Source organism: Lissotriton helveticus, chromosome 4_1 (assembly GCF_964261635.1).
Source record: "Lissotriton helveticus chromosome 4_1, aLisHel1.1, whole genome shotgun sequence".
NCBI classification, from domain to species: Eukaryota; Metazoa; Chordata; class Amphibia; order Caudata; family Salamandridae; genus Lissotriton; species Lissotriton helveticus.
In genome coordinates this window covers 736,902,909-736,926,827 of record NC_136063.1, presented here as the reverse complement: position 1 = coordinate 736,926,827, position 23,919 = coordinate 736,902,909, and positions in this window count along the sequence as shown.

The following is a 23,919-nucleotide window of genomic DNA, read 5'->3' as shown; positions in this document are numbered from 1 at the left end:
ATGGCATAATTACAATGCCTATTTTAGTTGGTTTTTACCTTTTCGTTCATGCTGTTTTGAATGTTGGTGGGATCAGATGGGTTTTAAAAAGTGGAAATACTAGGACTCTCTAGTCCTTGTCTTTTGTCCCCACATTTTGATCATTAGCCTGTATTGCATCATGCACCTAATACACCATTGTTAAATGGAGGTATCTGTATGCCTCTGATAAGTTGTTTCATACGTTTCCCTTTTTGATATGTTCTAGATAAGAATTGTAGGAGCACATAGATGTAGTATTTCAAGAAATGTTTACCCCATTATACAATGCTATTGTGTGTGAAGACATACATGCAGATAGAATTCCCCTGTAACTATATACCCTTAGATGACAGAAGATAATAGAAAGTACCCAATTGAACAATCCAGAAGCACTGTCTTGGCCTTTGTATCCTATGAGAGTAACAGTGCATTCTAGAGTAATCCCATGGCGTATGGCCACTCCCTCAAAGATTGCAGGCCACCTGCTTGCAGTCACCTTGTTAAATACTAGGAATTGTTATTCTTTACTTGGAAGAAAACTAACAACTGTGTCACATTTCCTACATCACTAGGTTCTGCGGGATCTTCCAGAGTCAAAGGAAGAATGATACCCTGCAGAACGGTGATCAAGACGAATCCTAACTCCCATCAATGATAACTGCAGATGAGAGGCGGACGTCTTGGCCCTACAGTCTTAACACCCAGAAAGTAACAAAGCTGGACAGCAATTGCCGGTGCTTCATCAACTGCATCTCCAGAGCATCGTGCTTGCTTCATTAGACGACGGTGGACTCCAGAGTAGAAGGAGGCCTGTTCAACGCAGAACATGAGTTTCAATGCAAAAGAGCGAAAGAGAAGGATCCCTGTTGTTTTGAGGCTTCAGTTTTCTACCTGTCATGTGCTGGTAACCTCTGACAGTGTGCAGTCCCTTGAACCCCCTTGGCCTGAGTTTTTGCCACCCCCCTTTTCCTTTGCTCCAACGTAATGGCAGTGCACCGGAGGATCTACGGTTAGCAAAAGGCACTACATTTGTGGTACCCATGAAACAGCGGCCCGAGCGTCCTCTGACACTGAATAGTGAGTGGTGGAGCCTGAAAGTGTTGCTGAGCGTGAAAGTCTGTTGCTCTTTCTCGATTAATAGTACTTGGGTCTGCACGATGTGATCTGCACCCATGACCACCGAAGAGCATGGTATCTGTAGTGCCTGCCGCAGAGGAAAGATATTGGTGCACTACCTTGAGACATTGAGACTTTCGAGTGAGCTGTGGGTGTTTGCCAGGAGGGCACTCCAACTAAGCAGTACTATTTTCATGAAGAGGCCTGAATTGAGAGGCCCAATGCGGAAGAAGACGATGGGAGCAGATTTGATAGACGATAGAAGCCTGCCATAGAGGCTTTGAACGGACTTTGGGCACAGTTGCACAAGCGGTTCCAGTGCAATTGTATAAAGTAAATGTTATTTAAGTTCTCATTTGACTGAATTGCCATGGAAGAGGAAGTTGGCTCCGCCTCTTGCATCCAAAAATTGTCCACCAGAAGTGAGTCTTTGTGCTACTATGTGTGTTGGGAGACCTGTCCCGAGAGAAGTAGAGAATAATAAGATGATGTTACAGCAACACCTTGACAACGTAATGGCAAAAGGAGGGTCTGAGGTTCTGTAATTCTCGAGACTGACTCCATTTTATATTGTGCCACCATTTTTTGTTGCCCTCACGTAGGCCTGTGAAGGTAGCCTTGCGAACAAAGTGGCCTGGCCTTCTTAGTCCATGTATACATTAACTTGGTTTCTTTCTGACTCTGGAATGAACTGTAAGAAACTGACCTCTTCATCTGAAACTGACCTCGCAAAGCCAATTTCCCTGATCGATCTTTTCTGAGATTGCCAATCAATGTTCAGGACATCGTTGACTTTTAGTTTCCTTGCATATGCTTTATCTTGTTCAGCATCTATTACTGTTTCTATTTTATGTTTCTTCATTACATGGGTTATGCTTTCAATTATAGGTTTGTCCGGCTTTTGGAGATTGAATTTGGGACATTCCTAATGATTAACTTTTGGGTTGGGATACTGTACATGTAATCATGCCATGCCCTGCAGTGCCATCTAAATCAGATTAACCTTTGTGAACTATGTAATTATAATGTTTTGTCCATATCCTGCTAAAATCCCAAAGGCTACTCACCTGCTGACCCTCCAGATTTTCCATTTGTTTTGGAATGTAATTGGTACAATTCCCTTACAAGCCTGGGGCAGGATAAAGAGTATATAAAACGTGAAGTAAGACCATTCTAGCAGACTGCCTCATTCAGTTGCTAAGGCTTCTGTGTGACGTAGTCTCACTCATTTGAGTTTAATAAAGATGTTCTTTTTATATTCCAGCTTCTGTCAACTTCTTTGTATTAGTGAGACCCCTGAGAAGAAGAAGGAGTTCAGATTTCTTCAGATGACATCGGTGCACCATTTTGATAGCAGGACTTGCTTTGCTGCACAGAGTGCTAAAGTGATAGCCATGCCCTTGTCAGAATGTAATGGATAGGTTTTTACATTGGGTAATCCTAACAGGACATAGCTGGGAAAGCATGGTATTTTGGTATCAAACATCAGATCAATATCAGCCAGGACCTCCTTCCAATACCTATTTCGTTTGGGGCAGTGCCACAGCAGGTGGGTGAATGTGCCTGATTGGGCGCCATGTCTCCAACATGTGTCCTCCCTTCCCTTTTGCCATTGAGCCAGGCAGGCTGGAGTGTAGTACCAGAAGTGTGTTAGCTTTAACTGTGTTTCTTTGCCAGCCGCGCTAGTGTCGGAAGTGCGTCCGCTGTACAAGTTGTCTGACCACTCTTTATCAGTAAAACTGCGCTCGCACTTCATCTCCCACCTCTTCCTGGCTGAGAACTGCAGAGGGGCATTCTGTGTATTTAGAAAGGAATATATATCTGATAGATTGCGGGAGTTGTCCTTACTGGTCAAAAGCCAGTGTTCAAATGGTGTCAGTAATCTACTGACATGCGGCCTGATATTGGGAAGAGTCACCCAGTGTCAGATTGCCAAGTAGCACCAATATTCCAAGTCCGGGAGCCCAAAGTCTTGTTGGACCTCCTAAAGTCCAACAGGCCTCAGACATCAAATAGGTCTCCAATTCGTTTGCATTGGGCCTCCTGCCAGTATGTGAAGACTTTCACTTGTGTGGCCTGTGGAAAATCCGGGTTCCCTATGATTGGTGTAAATGGGAAAATCTGTGTGGAGAGCTGTTGAGAGGAGTCCTCCTTGTCCCAGACCCCCATAATGGCTCTGACCACTGGCGATATATAGACACCCGGCAGGCGATGCTTGAGATGGAACCATGGGATCTTCCAGAAATTATTTCCTGCCACCGCTTGATCTAGGAAGCACCAGTGTTTCTCGATCATTGGGCATTGCCATTTGACCATATAGCGTAGTTGTGCTGCTTGGTAATACTTTGCCAGGTTCGGTATACCCAGTCCACTTTTGGCCAGTGGCAAATATGCCCGCCCTGTTGCCATACGGGCTTGCTTACCCGCCCATATAGAGGTCTCAAGGGTGGCCTGAAACTTCTTGAAAATGGGTGCAGGAGGTGCCAGCCGCATCACCTGCATAAGATAGAACATTTTTGGCAGCAAAGTCATTTTGACCGTTGCTATGCGGCCCACCCAGGAAAGGGGACGACCATGCCATGATTGAATGAGGGATCTTACTGTCTTTAACAGGTCTGTGAGATTATGTGTGACTGAGCTTTCTATGGTGGTAAGTACTTGAATACCCAAATACTGGATACCCTGCTGCGCCCACTGAAAAGGAAACTCAGACGCCAAACGTAGTTGTTCCTTGTGTGGGATAGTGATATTCAGAGCTTGGGTCTTGGTTGTGTTCACTTTAAAACCCGAAGCCACAACAAACATTGCGAGTTCCTCAAGGAGAGGAGGCAGTGATTGATGCAGATTTGTGATGACCAGTAGCACGTCATCAGCATGCAGGGCTAATTTATGGGATTGACCTCCCATCTAGACTCCCTCTATCTGTGGGTAGTGTTGGATGCGCTCCGCCAATGGCTCCATGTAAAGCGCAAACAGTAGCAGTGAGTAGCAGTGAGAGTGGGCAGTCCTGGCTGGTACGCCTTGAGACAGAGAAGGTTGGGGACTGTGCATTGGTTACCCTGACTAGCGCTTTTGGATCTGCATTTCCCGCCCTGATCCAGTGGCAGAATCTAGGACCAGACCACTGTTTCCAGTCCTGCCTGCAAGAATGGCCAGTGGACGTGGTCAAAAGCCTTTTAGGCGTCTATCAACAGGAACAAGGTCAGTACTTGGGAACATCGTGTCTCATCCAATGAGTGAAAACGCTGTTTGGTGTTATCCCCACATGTGCGGCCCGGTATGCAGCCAGATTGATCAGGCTCTTTCAGCTCCGTCATATGCCCCCCCAAGTCTGCCTGCTACTATCCCTGTGAAAATCTTGGCATCCACATTTAGAAGGGATATGGGATGGCAGGGCAAACAGTGTTGGGGGTCTCTCCCTGGTTTTGGCAACACAGTGAATATTGCCATACGCATTGATTCAGTAAGCTCCCCAGACTCACTGAATGAGTTGTACAGCCAAGCAAGGATTTGGGGATTGGAGAGTAGCATATTGTTTATAAAAGTCTGCTATGAACCCATCCTGCCCTGGTGCTTTTTCCAAATGGAGTCTTCCTATCTCATCAAACACTTCCCTTTCAGTTATGTCTTTTTCCAAGAGCTCTGTAAGTGTGGCCTTTAGCTTTGTTTTTAGGGGCTGCGCGGTGTAAGGAATGCAAGTGTCTGGGGGTGTCCTCTCTGCAAGTGTCTGGGGGTGTCCTCTCTGCCCTATATAGCTGTGCGTAAAAATGGCCAAACTCCGTCAGTATGTTCTCATCTCTCGTAATGTGACATTTGTTGCCATCTATAATGCCCTGCACCCATCTAGAGTGTACCTGTGTTCGCAACCTGTGCGGCAGCTGCTTCCCTGCCTTGTTTCTCCCACGTAGTACTTCTGTCGCTTTCACAGTAACGCATATGCAGCGGCATACATGTCCAGTGCTCTAAGCTGTTTCCGCGCTACATTCAATTGTCGCCTTATTTTATGTGAACCTATGTGCTGGTGAGCTTCTTCCAGTTCCTTCATGCAGCCTTCTAGCTTAGCGCGTTTCAAGACTCGCTCCTTATTGAGTCTGGCTGCTATAGCTATGTATGTGTCTTTAACAACTGCCTGGAGAGCCTCTCATAATGTTGCTCTTGCCGTGTTTGGTGTGTCACTGCTGGATAGTCTACTATGAACTTCCCCACTTCCTTTATCGTTGCGTCATAGGATAGCATTTTAGGGTTGAGACGCCAAGATTTGTTATTCCAGTGTATGGTCAGAAGGTGCAGATCCAGGTGTCTAGGGGTGTGGTTGGATAGGAATACCACTTCAATGGTGGCCTGAGTTAATCTGCTAGTGCAGTGGAGCAGAGACCAGTAAGTAGTCAATTCTAGCATAAGGTTGATGAACAGCTGACAAAAAGGAGTAAGACCGCGTGGTCGGATTTAGTATCCACCAAACGTCAGCTAGCCCAGCCTCCATGAGCCAGCTCGTTCCCTGCGGGGTAATCATCCATGTATGTCCTGGGCGTGGGGAAGTCCTATCCAGGGAGGCATCCAATACCAGATTCAAATCACCTCCTATCACTAGATTGGAGTCCGGGGAAGTAAGTACAACACCTAGTGCCTGGCGAATAATGCTTGTGTCGTTCATTGGGTGCATAGATGGAAGCTATGGTAAATGTATGATGGGCGAGGGACAGCAACTGCTCTGCAATATTGGATTGTATGCTAGTGATCTTCCCTTGGAAGTGTGTGGCCACCAGGATTGCAACTCCTGCCTTTTTCCCTTGACCAGAAGACCAGAATTGATGGTCAAACCATCTAGAGCGCATTCTGTTCCAGTCTTTTTTCAAGAGGTGGGTCTCTTGTAGGAGGCCGCCCTAAACTGAGTAAGGATTGCTTTTCTTTTGGATGGCAAGGTAGGACCCCTTACATTTAGGCTAATTATGCGCACCATGCCCCTGGGGAAGTGATATCGCTATGGAGGTTCCTACGTCATCACTTACCGTCCCAACACTGGACCAGTGTATGGAGTGTGATGGCCTGGTTAAGCATTGAGCTGAAATCCATGTAACGAACATAAGAACATAAACAGGGGATAAAATAAAGGCACCGACTGGTGCACAACTTGCAGTTCTGTAATGAGGGTCCATGTCATTTGTCGTCCGCAGCAGTATTGGAGAGAAGCAGGGGTCCGCAGCCCCCGCCGCTACCAGTCAGTGGTAGCAAAAAATGTATGCATGTCCCATGGGGAGCCACCCGCCCCTTCTACAGAGGTCAAAGTCTGCTCAAGTTGCCATTAGTTGGTCCCCCGCTCCGGGGATTGGTGCTACTCTGTATGTTGTTGCAGCAGGGACGAGCGCTCCTTAATAAGTTTTTGTTGACCTACTGATTTTCTGTTGTGGGCGATCTCTTGAGGGTCATTTTTTTGTGACTCACTAGATGACAGCTGTGTGCTTGACTGTTGACAAGAGGGTGCCCAGCCAAGCTCTATGCCCAGGATGTCTTTGCCTCCGGGGGAATGTGTGCCACCCACGTCTTACCCTGACACCCAGTCTCTGGAGTGTGATGATTGTCACGTAATGATAGAGGCGGACTTTAATGCCCTCATTGAGAACATGAGGTTGATCCCGCACCACGGCCATTATTGTTTCCTTGTGCTTGTTGTTGTGGAGGCAGGTGAGGATGTCTTGTGAGGCACCCGGAAATGCTGAGGGGCGTCCTGCCCTATAGGTCCGGTCCACTAGTAGACCTTTCCCCACCAAGTCCGGTACTATGTGACAGAAGAGGCGCAGCACACAGTCCTCCAGATACCCCGCATCCGCTTGCATTGGCACTCCCTTGATTCGAATGTTTGATCTGCAGGACCTGTTTTCCAGGTGTTCAAGATGAAAAATGAGGTCAGCATTGCGATCCCTAAGCTCCAGGAGCTCACTGCGACACTCTTCTATTTCTTCTTCTCTGGAGTCCCAGACGTGTTCCACTGAGTCCACTCTCTGTTCCAATTCCCCCATATTGCGGTACAGATCTTTAATTTCAGTGGTTACTTCTGTGCAAAGGGTCGCTGTGTCATCTCCCAGTGTGCCGAAGAGCGCTTCAATAAAGCCCTGTGTGATAGGGACCTCCTCGTTCATATCGTGTCATTTTGGGGTGCTTGCATCCCCTTCATCCGGGGAGGTCAAGACAGTCCCCACCTTTTTGGTGGCACCCTTGGCCATGTGGTCATTAATGTTCGCAGTATCTTTTTTGGTCCTAGAGGTGGTCAAGGTTGTGCCAAGGAATTCGCTGCGCAGGCCCTGAGTTTTGAAAATGCCCAACTCAGGGTACGCCAAAAGGTGACTTAGTGCTGGGCAGCCCACCTGCAATGGCTTCTGGGTCCTCTGCAATCCCTCTCATGTCCTATTCCCGCCAGTGGGGTCACCTAGTCTCGTGAGGAGGTTCTCAAGTCAGCCACTTCAGTGGCCAGCTCTGTATCCCCTCACCTGCTCACTTCTGCTGTGCGTCGGTTACTTAGGGTATAACTCTGTCCTTGGGCCCTCCGGCTGCTAATGGCTTCCCAGTGGCGGCAACCAGTTCTCGTATCTACGGCCCCCTATGCTAGATAAAGCAGCCGTATCTCCAGGGACTCGAGCTTCCAGGTGTGACCCCAGCTCTGTATAAGCTCAGCAATTTATGTATTCGATTGTCCAGGCTTGGCCCCAGTGTCAGTATAGGCCCCCTGATTACTGTACTTTTGTCCCCCGCCACCTCACTTATTACTGCTGATGTGGATTGGGGCTGTGCAAACCGCCCCGGCTGGACACTGCACTCTCCTGTGGCCGTGTGAGACTATCTCCAAGTTGTGGGGTTGAGGTGCAGGGGCCGCTCGGTGTCGTCCTACCAGCAGACTCCCCCAAACTTGTTCCACTATCGTGCACAGGCCGCTACATGCACTATCCTGCCATTTTTGTCTATGCGCCCACCGGTCCCTTACCATCTGTGGACCCTCTGCGCTGCAGTGGTGGGCTTGCTCAGTCTCGAGGGGTACTTCCCTCTTGTTCTGATCATGAGTCATGTGCTCTTTGGATACCGTGTGGGCAGCCTGTCACATAGTCTGCTTCCCCTGTTCTGCACAGCTCCGGAGTTCTCATTCTGGTGAAATATTGATGCATCTCCAGCCGGCTGCACACCTTCCCTCAAATTGCAATGTGGCCTCGGCAGGAGTCGTAGAAGTCCCCGGGTATTCCCAGGTGATTGTGCTCACATTCCGCACTCAATGCTGGACGTTTGGGGCAGGCACTACCTCGGGTACCACCAAGTTACGGTCCGGTGCGGTGGAGCTCTGTGGCTTGGCAACTGCATAGGCGCCATCTTGGACACGCCTCCTGAAGTACTGTTTAAAAGAAGTCCTGTATCTTGGGCATCATATTGAGAACCCAGTCAGAAAGGAGTCACAAGAGAATCTTGGAGATTTTACAAATGAAACCGCAAACATTTCAGAAAGAGGTCAGGATGTTTTTTGAATGGTGGGCTGCTGTCATCAGTGAATACCCAACTTTTTCCTAGTGGGCAAGCCTTTACAGACGCTACCTCAGAAGGGTGTGTCAGATCCCATGCCTTGGGACAGTGGCTGTTTGGTTGCCTTCCTGGATTTGGGAGAAAGTCTATGCCACGCCCCAGAGCTAGGAATACACAGACTCATGGTTATGCCAGTAGAACAGGTCCATATTACTCCAATAATCTAGATCTAGTAGCTGCGTTTCTGCGTGGGGGCCTTAAAGGAGTGGCGGCCACAGGTGTCAGAACTGAAAGGCGTGAAGGCATTGCTATGAGCAGCCCTTTAACACTGAACATTCCTCATTCTGTGGAAATATTGCTGATGCGTATTCGCACTCAGCATTTAACAAACAGTTCTTTGACCCGGTATGAGCGAATCAAACTAGCAGCTGAAAATAAATGCTACCTTGAGGATTACTTCTGTTTCCCACCCTGCCACTTTGTTCTCTATTCCAAAAACTGACAACAATTAAAATGTGTTGCAGCATTACTATCTCAATGTCACTGAACTATATGCCAAGCTGAGACCAGACATTCAGGATGAGCCACTGCCTAAATTTGATTTTGCATTGTTCATGAATGGCTAGTGTTTATGAGGCCACAAAGGTAATTTACAAGCTGCTTATGCAGTGTGCACAGTTTCAGGAGAAGTAGAAGCTTCGTGGCTCCCAGGTATGTACTCAGCAAAAGTGGCTGAATTAATTACTCCTACTAGCTCTTACTAGAGCATTTTGTCTCAGACCAGCAGAGAGTGACCACTTTCACCGATAGTCAAAACGACTTTGGTGTCCTTCACGACTTCGGACTGTTATAGTCTCAAAGAGGATTTAGGACTACCTCAGATTCAGAACAGGGAGGAAGTCTGAAACTCCTCAAAGCATTACAAATGCCTGCCCAGGTTGCCCTTGTCAAATGCACAGCACATTGTAAGGGAGATTAAGTAACAGTTGACTATAGGTATGCCGATCAGGTGGCTAAATACTGTGGGCCCGATTCACAAAGGTAAAGTTAGACAAAAGTCTAATTTTACCACTTTTAGTATTCACAAAGGGCATTTGCACTTAGTAAATGCCGTTTGTGAATACTGAAAGTGGTAAAGTTAGACTTGCACTTTTAATGGTGAATATGTGGAACTGTAAAACTTTGCATATCTACTAGTACATTGTTAAGTATAAGTTTAAAGCTTAGCAATAATTTTTTATACCAACTAGAGCATGCTGAAACAACACATGCACAATATACAGTTCGCGGGCTAAACCTTACTAAGCAACTTCTCACACAGCTAGTCTGAACATCAGACAAACAGTCATGCACTCACACACCCAGAAAGAGACTTATTCACCAATTAATAAATATATAAAACCACTCATACAACCACTCATAGATCATTTCATAAAGTTACAATACTTTTCTAGATATCATATTAACATTTATCAACCTAACTAAAACACACATATACCTTTTCAATTACATTTTTCCTTTTGAAAGTTCAATCTAAATCAAATACCTGCAAATTGAGCTTTGTTGGTCAAATTGTTTTTTGCTCTGATTAGACAGATTTAATACTCTCAGACATGTGGAAACTAAGCATACGAATGGCACACCGCTCTTATACAAAGCAAACATTAATGGCAACCTTTTCAACTCCTCACTCTGATACTGTGGGAGGCAGCAAAAAAAAACTTCTTCCATATTTTAGTTTTGTTGGTCCACTTTTGAAAGGTTAATATGTGTTAACCCTTTCATGCACATTTAAAAAGAAGCCCAATATGGAATGATATTTGTGCATAGTTGTGAAATATTCACAACCGTCAGTGCATATCCCTGTGCAAATTTGCAAAGAATTCAAGAATAATTACAGTTCAAAAACTATTTAGCTTGGTAATTTTATTACCTTAAAACTACACTATACTTTATAAAAAAGGCCCTCACTAGGAAAACAAACCCTCATTCTTCAACAATGTCTTTAAGCACCTCTTATTTTAAAAAAAAACAGATAACATTTCATATAATATCCTTTCCCCAACACTCTCTTAGCAGAATCTCTATACAAACCCACTAGAACCAGTGGGTCAGAAGTTCGCAACACATTCTAGAAGGAGCATTCTAGTTAGAAAATGTACTTCAACAGGTTTGGTTGATTATACAGAACTAAAGGCATATCCAAGTTTCCTTTACATTTTTTTTTCACCATAGCCAATCAGAGATCTACATACTTATTCTTTAAAGACAGTACCTAATTTTCCGAAACCTGCATATTTATACCATCTAATTAAATATGTATTTCTTTAGACTAGCTCCTGTCCTCCATTTTAAATGACTTTCATTTTTAAACCTGTTTCATTCAGCTCCAGCCTTCTCCTGTGTGCTACTGTGCCTTCCCTTCAAAAAGGTTAGAGTGTAGTTTGTGGGCCACAGAAAATGTGCTAGGAGAATGTGATAGAAAAAGTGTCATTGACAGGGACATAGGTTTGTCTAATGTGGCCATTACTTTGATTGGCCAGAGAGGGTCAAAGCTGCATCCATTGCTGCCTTAGGTCATAAGAATTATTGGATTGCCAAGCCCCGACCTCATGATTGTGCACTGTGGTGGCTATGATCTATTCACACTTACTGGGGTAGGACTGGTAATTGTAATGATGGATACCTTTGCTCATTTCATTACACTTTTCCCTCACACCACCTTGGTTTACTTCAACATATGCCGAAGGCTGAAACGGAAGTGGTGAAATCAATTCTGTCCACAGATAGACAAAGCCGGGAACCATGTTAATAAAACTGTTTTTGCATTCCTCAGAGACCATACATGGGCTTTATCTACAACAACAACTTGCTTTTTGACATGCATGGAATCTATAGAAGTGATGGAGTTCACTTCCCAGATGAAGGCAGCATAGTGTTTCTAAGTAACTTGAAACTCTGCATGCGGTCTTATGTGTAGCTGCCATACACATATAAAAATCACAAATGTTCATCTCAGTCACACTATTTCCCAAAATGTTGTCCCTTTTTAAAAAAAACACCTTTTAAAAAAAATGTTTTTAAAATGTTTAAATACATTGTGAATACGCAACACAAAAGCAGACATTCAATAGACACCAGCACATTCAAAATTCCTAACTATGTAAGTGTTTATGTACATCACTATTTAAATAAGTCTACAAGTGCATATATGAGTCTCTCAGTGGGTCTGTGAGTGTTTGAGTAGATCTGTCAGTGGATGCATGAGTGCCTCAGTGGGTTTATGAGCGGGTGTGTGAGTGTCTGGGTGAGTCAGGTAGTGGGTGCATAAGCAGCTCCGTGGGTACATCAGTATCTGAGTAAGCCTGTGAGTGGGTACAGGAGTGCCTGAGCGGTTCTGTGAATAGATGCAGGAGTCTCTAAGTATGTCTGTAAGAGGGTGCAAGAGTGTCTGAGTAGGTCTGTGAGTGGTTGCATGAGTGTCTGAGTACTAGCTTGCAGAGAGGGTGAATGTGTAACTCAGTGGGTCTGTGAGTGAGTGCATAAGTGTCTCAGGAGCTCTGTGGGTGTGTGAGTATCTGAGTGGGTCTGTGAGAGGGTACATAAGTATTACAGTGGGTCTGTGAATGGATGCATGAGTCACTAAGTGAGTCTGTGCTTAGGTGGAAAAATGTCTGAGTGAGTCAGTTAATGCATGCATACATTGCTGGTGAGTCTGTGAGTGGGTGCATGAGTACCTCAGTGGGTCTGTGAGTGAGTGAGTGCATAACTGTCTCAATGGGTCTGCGAGAGGGTGTGTAGTGTCTCAGTAGGTGTATGAATGCACAGTGGGTCTGTGAATAGGTGTCTGAGTCGCTGAGGGACTTTGTGACTGGGTGCATGAGTATCTGCGTGATATGTGAATGGCTCCATGAGTTTCTGAGTGAGCCTGTGTAGGAAACTGGCTCTCTATATAGTGCACTAAAACAAAGTACACTGTGCAGATAGTCTAGTGAGTCCCAGATTGATATGCAGGGGCAAAAGTAGATAATACTAACTCTCTACTAGTGGTAGTATGCGCGAACTGTTAGACATATCCAAGGACAGTGATATGCATTTGTTGTATTTACAAAGGCACTAAATAAGACACACACTCAAGAATAAACCAGAGACCAAAATAGCACTTAATTTTATGTACATTTACAGACCAAGAATTTTGTTCACAGGTAAGTGTTTATTTTGTTGTGAATTTTCAAAGTGCAAAAAATAACTTACAGTTGTTCGCAATTATGCACAATGCATTCCTATGGGAGAAAACATTCATAGAAATTTGTGTAGATGGTTCTCTGGGTTCACCATTGGCTTTTAGGGTAGTAGTTAGCCCAGGTCCAATATTCGACCAGTAGGTCATTGAGAGTTTACCAGATTCAGTTGAGAGCAGGGTGCTGGATTTGTTGGTAGAAAGCACTACAAGAAAAAGGGGGGCACCTCAAAACAGGCTGCACAAACAGGCAAATCCGAGGGAACCAAACTGAGGGAGCAGGTCACACGGGATTCAGGAGCATGGGAGCACAACTGGTTCATTGATACCCAGGCCAGGCATACTGGGTACAGATTAGCTTGTTTAACTAGGCTCTGTGCATCAAGATTGGCTCTACGGTTAAGGGAAAGCAGGTTGCATGTATAATTTCAGGACAGCTGGGCCCCTCATGGAATAGGTCTCAGGAATCTTGTGTTTCTCTAATGGGTGCTTGCTTTCTGGTCCAGAATTGACTCTTTATCTCAGTATAGGTTGCAGGGGGTCCGGTAATTCAGATATTTCTTCAGCACAGCTCCGGTAGGTCCTGGTGTGTTCACACTTGGTGGGGAGATGGTCTCACCCTCTGGAGCGGGTGTACTTCTGTTTTGGTTACTGCATTTGCATCATCAGGGAGCGGCAATTCAGTAAGCCTGTGGTCTGCAGCGTAGTAGTTCCCCTAGTCCAAGGGAGTTCTTCAGTGATTGGCAAAGGTCTGGAGGTCCTCTGAGGTTCTTAGAGGCCTCACAGTAGCCGGACAAGCCAGCACACCAAGGTGGTTGAATCTTAAAGCAGCAGGCAGGGTGTTGTCCCAAAATTCTGCAAAGGGTTCTCCATTCTCAGGTATATTCTTTGTCTGTTTTCTTCTTAGGTCCATCAAATCTTAAGTTCAGAGTCAAGGGGTGCCACCTAAATAACAAATGTATAGGCGCTAAATAGATAGATAGAGGAATTAGAAAAGTGGGCTCCACATCAACTGCTTTACATTAGGGGTGGTGCTAATTGACTGTGGGCACACCTCTTGATCTTACAAATGTTCCAGCCTGTCCTCCTGCTAAAAGTGGATTCATGACAGGGGGGTTGGCATCTTCCACTAACTGGAGGAGCCTGGGTCACATCTCAAAGGCAGCATCCCCTTTAAAGCTTCCCAACTTGGAATGTAATTCCTGCCTGGAGGTGGTGTGAAGCACCTCTGCCCACAGCAGGCATTTTTCCCAGCATCTGAGAGCAAAGGCTCTAACCCCATGGGGTAAGAAACATGTCTTGTGGTGACAGACTGGCTGAGACCACCCAAGTAGTTGAAATGTTTTCAGGGGACACCTGAAAGGTGATCTCTGTGTGTATTTAATAATTAATCCAACACTAGCATCAGAGTGGGTTTAGTATGACAAGAAGTTTGATACAAAAAAATCGCAGGGTACAGTGAAACCATCACTGATTGAGTCTGTGACTGGGTGTATGAATGCCTAAGTGAGTTTGTGAATGGTTGCATGAATATCTGTGGAAGTCTGTGGGTAGGTGCATGAGCACCTCAGTGGATCTATCAATGGGTGCATGAGCCACTGATTGAGTCTGTGAGTGGCAGCATGAGTGTCAAGTTTTCAAGTTTTATTAATTTAGCACAGTCACTTAAAACCATTGCTATACAAAGTCTTCTTTAGCACGAGTATAAAATGTAGCTTTTAGCACATTTATCAAATGAAAACAAGGCTAAAGAACAATTTTCAAAGCTTAGAGACCAATATGCATATTGAGGAGCAGCATTATAGTTGCCTATGTGAGCGTTTTGCCATGCTTGGCCGGATAAAATAGTTAAGACAGAGAAGTCTGTAATGAGTCTTTGAGGGGGAGGGGGAGGAAGCATGGCGACTAGGGAGGTAATAGAAGATTGTCCAAAAGTCTCACAAATTTTCCAAACCTAGCGAGCACTTGAATGTCAGTAGATGTAAAACACAAGGCCGAGGCCTCCCAGCACGTCCTGGCGCCCCATTTTAAGAACAAGGGTTTCAAAAGGGACCTTCTGGGGGCTGCTAGTGCCGGGCAGCAGCACAGGAGATGCAGCCGTAATTCGGAGAGGTATTTACACAGCCTGCAAGCCCCCCCTCGCTTGTTGGGGCCCATTTGTTGAAGGCCGTCGAGCGCAGGCCTAGAAGTCGCATAAACATTATGTTCTTCCGAGCCACTTTGCTTAAGTTTTCCTGGCAGTATGCTTGTGGACGCCCAAGAAGATATGAAGAGTTCAAGGGGAGCAGAATGGTTGATGTCTTTAGAGCCTGCAGATCCATGGACTGAGAAATAAGTTTGACTTGCTTATTGATAGTGCTTTTCCAGGCCGAGTATGGGATAGTGACTGAGGGGAGAGATGACTCGTCAATCTCTAACACTCTTATGGCCTTTATAATCTGGGTATTCCAGGGATTGCCAGGGCTAGACAGGATTCCTTTTAACTGGAATTTAAGAGTGTTATCACCTGCTTTTAGGGTCCTAATAAAATATTTCAGGATGTCGGCCTCGCAGTGAAGAGATTGTCTTTGTAGGCCAAGCTCCAATCGTAGTCTTGCCCGCTGAATAAAACTTGGCAGATGGAAAAGTTTTTTGTAGGTGAAGATTTGGGCGAGCTCAAGACTGGAGGAGCATGCTCCAGGAAAGGCCTGGTGTCCGTAAGTTAATGCAGGAAATAAAGTAGCTTTAGCCACCTTCAGGATGGCTTCTGCAGAGGGGCTGCTCAGAGTTTGGTTCAGCCGGGTCAGGGAGTGTGATTGCGCCTGTTCTCTTTTGCAAAGCGGCTAGGTGAGCTGTAGGCCTGGACGTCTCGTTGAACCAGACTCCCAAGTAATTATATTTTACTGTTGTGTTAATCCTGGCGGGCCCGATGTTCCATGCCAGCCTTTTCTTGTTCTTACATCTGCCAAATATTAGTACCTTCGTCTTTGCCTGGTTGATTTTCAGGGCATTGGCGGAGTTATATGTATGAAGCATACTTAATGCCCGTTGGAGACCTGATTTAGCTTGGTCCATTATTACAATATCATCTGCATATTGTAATATGTGAAGAGGCTTTTTAGCGGGTCCCAGTTTTGGCGGGAGAAGATTACTATTCTCCAAGAATGTACCGAGGTCGGCTGTGTAGAGATTGAACAACAGCGGGGCAAGAACACAGCCTTGCTTTAGCCCATCTTCGACGGCAATTCTTGAAGAAAGTGTCTTTGGGCTGGTTTTAATTCGCACCCACGTGTTCTTATGCAGGGAAATTAGTGCACCTAGTAGGTCATGCGGAATCCCCCATTTGTTCAGCTTCCTCCACAAGATGTTTTGAGACACTTTATCAAAAGCCGCGCTGTAGTCTATAAAGCAGCAATATAGTGGAAGATGTTTTTTTTGTGCTGCTTTTTGACTCTGAGCGGCTAGAGTAATGATGTTGTCTATTGTGGAGGCCGATGCCCGGAACCCAGTTTGATAGTATGGTATTATGTTATTTTCTTCGACCCATTTTTCAAGCAACCGAAGAAGACATCGAGCGTATGCCTTTGCCTCCAGGTCTAATAGGGCAATGAGGCGGTAGTTAGCCGGTGACGCAGGGTCACCTTTCTTGAATATGTGGCATAGAGTCAAACCTAACCAAGAGTCTGAGAGCTGGCCTGTCGTGAAAACGTTGTTAAATAGGGGAGTCAGAAGGTCCGCCCACTCTTCCGGGGCGCTTTTAAATTAACCCGGCTGGGAGACCGTTGGGCCCTGGAGCTCCGTCTTTTTTCATGGCTCGCAGATACTTGGTGACCTCGGCTGCAGTGGTCAGTTCGAAAGTTTCTATTTGAATGGAAGCAGCACGATCTCTTAGTTCTATCACCGCGGGGTCGCCAGGGTCACTGCGATAAAGATCGGACACATGCAGGGCCCAGGCTTCTTCACAGACTGCATTTCCTCTCGTCTTGTTGGTGGAGCGGAGTTTGTTCATATAATTCCAAAACTGGGACTGACTTTTGCTCTTGAGAAGGTCAAAAAATGTTACCCACTCAGACTGTTCTTTGAGTCTCTTGGTCTTCCATAGGGATTTCTTGTAGGTCGTCTGCAGCAATGCCACCTTTTTGGCGGTGTGCACGGTTCCAATCAGTTTGTGCTGGCGGATGGCCTTCCTGAGGGTCTTTCTTTGGGAGGCTAACAATGGGTCATGGGTTTGCTTCGGATGTGGCCCGAATGTTCTATGATGGACCACGGGCCCTGCCAGGAGATCCTGTAGCTTAGCAATGGAGTTATCCTACCGGTGGTGTGATTCTGTCGGGGCACTATGTCTGAAGTTACGCGTTTTGCCCTTGAGCCAGGTTCCCACCTTGGCGGATCCCCGTGAGTCCCATTTGTTTCTTCTAACCATAGTGTGCCATTCAGCTCGCGTTGAATGCCCCACATCTGTCGTTTCGAGGGCGACTTGCACTTGCAGGTCCAGTGTGGCCACTATGGGGTTATGGTCACTCTCCAAACGATAGGGAATTTCCATCCTGGCCAGACGATTACCCAGAAGTGGGGAAAGAAAGATGTAATCAATGGTTGAGATTCTCCTGAATGTTGGCAAGAAATGAGCGTCCGGGTGCAGTTCCAGCGAGATTTGCTGTGCCGAGCAGAAGTTATGGGTTGTTAGAAAAGTGATCATCGCTTCTTGCTCTTTATTTTTCCTTGCTAAGAGGCAGTTGGATGCGAGGTCTTTGATGTTGAAGTCTCCTAGTAGCAGTACCTCCGTGGATGCAAATTCCGCTACAAGGTCCTCCAGTTGTTTTATCATCAGATCCGTTGCAGTTGATTTTGCGGTTTTTGCTGTATTATGATAAATGTTAATTAGGAGGATAAAGCGTGCCCTGCCTGAAAAAGACAGACCGGTAATCAGAACCGTCTGCCCTGCCGTCAGGTTCCGAGTGACAGGTGTGGCCGTTAACTTGCACCTGTGACTGATGAAAATGGAGAGGCCCCCTGAGGGTCTTCCGTAAGAATTGACCTTAGCGGCTGGCTGAAAAAGTTCATGATAACCAAGCAGAGGCGATGGGGATAGAGACCAGGTCTCCTGAAAACAAATTATGTCGCTTTTGTTCAGGAATTGAACGGCTGATTTTGAAGCAAGGGTTGACTTTAGCCCGCTCGTGTTCCAAGATGTGATAGTTAGTTTGGAATCGGGCCAGTTGGTGTTCTTGTTAGGAGGATCGCTGTTGCTGGGCAAAGTTGATTGACGACTCTGGGACTAAGTCTCCGTAGCGCATGTCGTTGACATGGGGGACAGGGCAGTTAAATTTGCAGCTTATCATACGTTGATTTTTATAGCATGCAATGTTTAGGAGATTGTCATCTTTCGACGCTTCTGGAACGAGTGTCACATTGGGTCTGTGAATGGGTGCACGAGTCGCACAGTGAATCTGTAAGTAGGTGCATGAGTTTCTGAATAGGTTTTTAAGTATGTGCATGAGTACCTCAATGGGTCTGTGAATGGACACAAGAGTCATTGAGTGAGTCTGTGACTGGCTGCATGATTATCTGAGTGGGTTTGTGAGTGAGTGCACAAGGGGCTCAAAGGGTCTGTGAGTGGGTGCATGAGTAGGTCCGTGAGTGAGTACATATGTGTGATAGTGGGTTGGTGAATGGTTGCCTGCGTCACTGAGTGAGTCTGTCACTGGGTAAATGAGTGTCTGAGTAGTTCTATGAGTGGCTACATGAGTGCCTGATCAGCTATGAGAGTGGGTAAATGAGGACCTTAGTGGGTCTGTGAGTGAGGGTATAAGTGTCTCAGTGGATCTGTGATTGTTTGAGTAGGTACATGAGTGGGTACATAAGTCACTGAGTGAGTCAGTGACTGGGTGCATGAGCCACTGAGTTAATCAGTGACTGGATACATGAGGATCTGAATGAATTTTTGAGTGGGTGCATGAATACTTCAATGGGTCTGTGAATGGTCACATGAGTGAGTTTTTTAATGGGTGACTGAGTCACTGAGTAAGCCTGTGAGTGGGTGCATGGCTACCTCAGTGGGTCTGTGAGGGAGTGCATAGGTTTCTCAATGCGTCTTTGAGAGAGGGCATGATTGTCTGAGTGGGTCTTTGAGTGGATCCCAAAGTGTCATAGTGGGTCTGTGAATGGGTGCCTGAGCCACTGACTGAGTTGGTGACTGGGTTCATGAATATCTGAGTGGTTCGGTGAGTGACTACATAAGTGTCTGAGTAGCTTTGAGATGTGGGTGCATACATACTTCAGTGGGTCTGTGATTTTGTGCATAAGTGTTTCAGTGGGTCTATGAGTAGGTGCATGAGTGTCTGTGTGAGGCTGTGAGTGGGTACATGAGTGTCATAGTGGGTCTGTGAATGGGTGTATGAGTATCTGAGTCAATCTGTGAATGGCTTCAGAAGTGTCTACCTTGATCTGTAAGTGGGTACATGAGTGTCATGGTAGGTCTGTGAATGGGTGCATGAGTATTTGAGTGAGACTGTGACTGGGTGCATGAGTTGCTGTGTGAATCTGTTAATCAGTGCATGAGTAGCTGAGTGAATCTGTGAGTTAGTGCATGGGTACCTCATTGGGTCTGTGAGTGAGTGTATAAGTGCCTCAGTTGGACTGTGAGTGGGTGCGTGAGTGTCAGAGTGGGTTTGTGAATGTGTATATGAGTCACTGAGTGAGTCTGTGATTGAATGCGTGAGTACATGAATGGTTCTGTGAGTAAGTGTCTCAGTTGGTCTGTGAGTGAGTGCATGAGTCTCTGAGTATATCTGTAAGTGGGTGCAAGAGTGTATGTGTGGGTCTGTGAGTGGCTGCATGAGTGTCTAAATGGCTTTGTGAGTGGGTCTGTGAGTGGAATGGAATGGAATGGAATGGAATGGAATTGGATTTATAGAGCGCATGGCTGCCCTTGAGCGTCCCAGCGCTAAAACAGTTAATAACAGAGCAAATGAGGAAGAAGGTTTAGGGAACTTTGGGGAAAAGGAAAGTTTTGAGTAATTTTCTGAACTTAAGGTATGAAGGTTCCTTCCGTAGGACCCTGGGCAGGGCATTCCACTTTTTTGCTGCATTCAGCGAAAACCGACGACCTCCAGTGCGTAAGTGTATATGTGTATCAGTGGTTCTGGGAGAGGGTGCATGAGTATCACAGTGGGTCTGTGAATGGGTGAATAAGTCACTGAGTGAGTCTGTGAGTGGGAGGATGAGTACCTCAGTGGGTCTGCGAATGGGTGCATGAGTTGCTGAGCGAGATTGTGACTGGGTGCATGAGTATATGAGTGAGTCTGTGAATGGGTGGATGATTACATCAGTGGGTCTATGAGTGAGAGCATAGGTGTCTCAGTGGGTCTGTAAGTGGGTGTGTGAGTGTCTGATGATTAGATCTCTGAGTGGGTGCATGAGTGTCACAGTAGGTCTGTGGATAGGTACATGAGTTGTTGTGTGAGTCTGTGAGTGGGTGCATGAGTATCACGATGAGCCTGTGACTTGGGGCATGAGTAACTGTGCGAGTCTGTTAATGGGTGCATGAGTTGCTGAGTGAATCTGTGAGTGGGTGCCTGAGTGTTGCAGTGGGTCTGTGAGTGAGTGCATAAGTATCCCAGTAGGATTGTGAATAGGTGTGTGAGTGTCTGAGTGGGTCTATAAGTGGGTGTAAGAGTATCTGAGTGGGTCTGTGAGTGTCTGCATGAGTCATTGAGTGAGTCTATAAGTGCGTAACTGTCTCAGTGGGTCTGTGAGTGGGTACCTGAGTCTCTTAGTGGGTCTGTAAGTGAGTGCAAGAGTGTCTGAGTGAGTCTGTGAGTGGCTGCATCAGTGTCTAAGTAGCTTTGTGAGTTGATGCAGTAGTACCTCAGTGGGTCTGTGAGTAAGTATATCAGTGGTTCTGTGAGTGGATGCATGAGTTGCTGAGTGACTCTGTGACTCAGTACATGAGTATCTGGGTGAATCTGTGAATGGCTTCATGAGTATCTGAGTGGGTGGATGAATACCTCAGTGGGTCTGTAAATGAGATCATATGTGTCTCAGTGGGTGTGTGAGTGTCTCAGTGGATCTATGAGTGGGTGCATGAGTTGCTGAGTGGGTACAAGTGTATCTGAGTAGGTCGGTGAGTTGCTGCATGAGTGTCGCAGAGGGTCTGTGAATGGGTGCATGAGTCATTGAGTAAATCTGTGACTGGACGTAGAAGTATGTCGGTGGGTCTGGGAGTGCATACGTGTCTCAGTAGAACTGTGAGTGGATGCATGAGTCTCTGGGTATATCTGTAAGTGGATGCAAGAGTGTCTGAGTGGGTCTGTGAGTTGATCCATGAGTGTCTAAAGCTATGGGTATTTCCTGGAGAGTTAAAGGGAGTTCCAACACCGCTTTTTCCTCTTCGAAAAGAACCGGGTGTGTAATACCTTCAAGATACTCCTTAATGAGGTTTGTTTCTGCTATCTGGTTTTGGTCATATGAAGTTGCATAGAAGCGCCTAAAGACCTCTGTTATCTCTTCTGGGTCTGTAGCCACCCCTCCTTGCCATCTGAGATCTCCTTAATTTCCCCAGCCGCCAAATTCTGCCTTGTACGGATCGCCAGAATATGCCCTACTCTCTCACAAAATTCGTAGCAACTTTCTCTTTTAATTAAGTAATTAGTAGCCGCCTTACTAGAAATACACTCGCATGCCTCTGCTTTGCTTAGTGTGATCCTAAGGAGGATGTCATCCAGCGGCGCCTTCCTTTCGATAGCTACATTCAGCTCCTCCTCTATTTCTCCTAGCTTTTTTGTGATTCTTTCTATTCTGATCTTCTCCTGCTTATTTCTATGTAATGTCTCCCCTCTGATACCGGCTTTAAAGGCGTCCCAAACAACCCCAGGGAGGGCGCTACCTCTGTTGATCTCCCAAAACATAGGAATCCAATGTTGCATATGTTTAACATACTCCTCGTCTTTCAAAAAGGCTCTCTCAAAAGACCAGTTATTTTCTTTAACCGCCACCTTCCCCAATTTAAGCGTAAGTATTAAAGGATTATGATCGGATATGATTCTGGGTTGCTTATCTATCTGTGCTCTAGTGACTAAATTATTTGAAATCAAGAAGTAATCCAATCTGACGGAGATCCTATGGGGCGCTGAATAAAACTTACTTCCAGACCCCACTGGATTAAATCGAGCCCATAGGTCTGTTAGTGAATTATGATATGCCAGATTGAGTATTGCTTGGCAGGTCCGCTTCTTACAGCCGGTGTAAACCTGCCCGTCCTCAGTTCCTAAGCCAGCCAGCCTGTTAATGTTGAAGTCGCTACAGCACACAATAGGTTCTGGCCAAAGGGGAAGCTGGGAGTCGAAGAACTCAAAAATATATGGGTCATCCTCAGTGGACCCATAAGCAGAAATTAGTGTGAATGTCTCACCCTTAAGACTGCACTCCAGAAGTATCCACCTCCCCCACAGATCCTCCTTTTCCTTCTTAACAATGTGACCCCCCTTTTGGCAAGTATGGACACCCCTCGAGTTTTAGTCCCCTGTTTTGTGAAAGCTAATAGTACAAAGCCCAGTTGTTCCAGAAGATAGCTTTTAGACCCCTCAATGTGGATCTCTTGCAGACATACTATGTCTAAACACATTGTTCTAAGAAGCGCGGCCACTCGCTGCCTTTTATTCCCATCATTGAGGCCGCATACATTCATCGAGGCAATTCTATTACTCATTAATGTGTGTCACATTGTTTTCCTACTGCTCCTATGCCAGATATGCCAGTTTTGTCGAACAAATATATGCAACTGTATCTTCAGTCTATGTCCTGCTGTGCTAAGGTGTGCTGTTAGTACCGTCCATGTACATACCTTACACCCCCTCCCCTTGAGCCCTGCCCCTTGCCGCCCGCCCTTCCTCTCCCACCCTGAGCCCACCCCCCCAAAGCCCCCCCCACCGCCCTTACAGGCAAATAGGTCACACATGACCTATGTGTGGCCGCTTTTGAATTACAGCTATCGCATCCCTCTCCCTGCCTAAGACTGTAAGCCCCTGCTGTACTAGCCCCCTTATACATTGTGATCTCCCACCAACACTATCTTAAATGCAGAAGCCATATTTTACATCGCCACTGAAGTGGTGAGCTGTATTGTCATATGAAAAAGACCTCCACACTTAGCCACCCTTCTGCCCCTTTAGCTCCTCCATATATTGCTGTGCTTTAATTTCCGAAAAAAACATCCTCACTTGCCCTCTTGTAATTACCTTAAGCCTAGCAGGAAACAAAAGGTAAGCCTCTGAGCCTAGGGCCTGGAAGGGCATAATTAGCTGCCTAAGCTTCCATCTCCTTTCCACCGTGACATGGCTGAAATCGGGTCTAGGAAAGAAGGTGGTGCCGTTAAATGATCGTTTGGAGTCTGGTCTTGCCTTATCGATAAGTTCCTGTCTAAGCAGATAATTACCTACGTACACCAAGATTGCCCTGGGCATGCTCTCCCGACCACCTCCCCGCCCTTTCTTCATCGTGAATGGGAACCTATGTGCCCTTTGCACCTCATTCTCCCATTGCCAATGTGAATCAGGAAAAGCTCCCTTTAGTAGGTTGATCACAAATAGCCTGGCATCCTGCCCCTCTGCCCACTCCGCCACACCCTGCAGTCTGACATTATTCCGCCTCTGGCGGTTTTCAAAATCCTCCACTGCATGTCCTCTGCCAGTTTTTCCTGGGCCGTTTTGAAAGTCTGCCAGCTGCCCACATCATCTTCCAACCTTCCCGTTCTCTCCTCAACCTGCGTCACTCTGTCCGCCACTTCTTCGTAGAGTTTGTTCACTTTCCTCAATGTATTCTGGATTTTCTTTGTAGCCTGCCTAGCCCTGCGGCTCTCTGCTCTTGCTTCCCCCTGCATTTGTTTAAGGGTATTAAAAAATAAGTCTAATGAAGTATGGGCTGGGGTATTGGCGGGAGCCTCCACTGGTGTAGATGGTAAAGTGTTTTCATCCTGGTATATTTGAGAGGTGGCCGAATAGTCCCAGAGCAGCTTTTTATTCATGCCTATGGGGGACTCAGGACGTGGATCCTTGATTTAGATC